The sequence below is a fragment of the Dromiciops gliroides genome, chromosome 4 (assembly GCF_019393635.1).
Source record: "Dromiciops gliroides isolate mDroGli1 chromosome 4, mDroGli1.pri, whole genome shotgun sequence".
NCBI classification, from domain to species: Eukaryota; Metazoa; Chordata; class Mammalia; order Microbiotheria; family Microbiotheriidae; genus Dromiciops; species Dromiciops gliroides.
In genome coordinates, this window is record NC_057864.1 from 176,023,832 (window position 1) to 176,025,219 (window position 1,388).

Below are 1,388 nucleotides of genomic sequence, written 5' to 3' on the forward strand. Positions count from 1 at the left end.
GCTTTACCTGCTACCTAAAGCTGTCCCAGACTAGTAAGGGCTATGCCAGTCCATACTCCCTGGCCCAGCCACTGTGAATCCAAGATCCTTCTCTCCATAGTGAAGGAACAGAAAAGGACTCTTTAGGGAAAGCTACAATATAAAAGGATGAAGAAACTGGAAGTCACCTAGAAGACAACACAATCACAGATGAGGAAACTGAGGCCCAAAGAAGGAAAGAGACTTATTGAAGATTGCAAACCAAGCACACCCCTCCCAAGAAGCCAAGATGTTGAGCAAACAAGCCAAGGCTAAGACTACAAAGTGTCTCCAGCAGGCCATGTCCAATGTTTTCACCATGTTTCACCAGTCTCAGATTCAGGAATTCATAAAAGCCTTCAACATGATTGACCATAATCAAGATGGATTTATTGACATTGAAGATCTCCATGACATGCTGGCCTCCATTGGGAAGAATACATTGGGATCAATACATGGAAGGTTGATAAGTGAAGCCCCTGGGCCCATCAATTTTACCATGTTCCTGACCATGTTTGGAGAGAAGCTGAATGAGATAGACCCCAGGAATGTTTTCTGAAATTCCTTTGCCTGTTTTGATGAGGAGGTCTCAGGAGTCATCCATGATGACCACCTTTGGGAGCTGCTCATCCCCATGGGTGACCAATTCATGGATGAAAAGATAGATTGAGATATACTGAGAGGTACCCATCAAGAAGAAGAGGAATTTCAACTATATGGAGTTCAGCTGGATCTTGAAACATGGGTCCAAGGACAAAGATGACTAATCACCAAACCCATCCAGTTCCTTGTGCCCACCACACCCTTGCCACCCCCACTCCATCCTTCCATGCTCTTCATGCCACTTGCATACCATACAGCTGCCATATACGAGGAAGGTTAATGAACTGTTGCCTGGCCCTAGATTTGAAACATTTTCAAAGCAAAAATGTTGAGAGTCCCTGGGTTTTGGGGATGGGAGTCATTTGGCTTTTATCAAAAAGAATGGATCAGGCCACTAGCCTGCCTAAGGGGATTTCTGGAGAAGGCAGAACACTTCCTTGGCAAGTAACAACCCTACACTCTAGGTGATTGTTGCTTCTCAGCTTGTTCACCCCACGGTACATTCCAAAACCCCAACCAAGAGAAGGACCACTCCAAGTCAGCTGACTACCTGCCCTTTTTCATTGGCCTCCAGGGATGAACTTTCCCTCAGCCCTGGTCCCTTGCCACTGCCTCATCTGGTTAATGTGGAAGAAGGGCCTATTTCATGATGATACTTTCCTTGTTCTTACAAAGGAACCTTAAAACATTCCTCCTCTGTTGTGTCCCCTGCACACACCCTACCCCTTTGATGTCATTCATCTGCCTCACAAAAAGTACACAAGGGA

General features: G+C 45.7%; 1 pseudogene; it reads left to right on the top strand.

The window, feature by feature from the left end:
* The first annotated feature begins 268 nt into the window (after positions 1 to 268).
* On the top strand, positions 269 to 785 carry LOC122756198 (annotated as a pseudogene).
* The last annotated feature ends 603 nt before the right edge of the window (positions 786 to 1,388 follow it).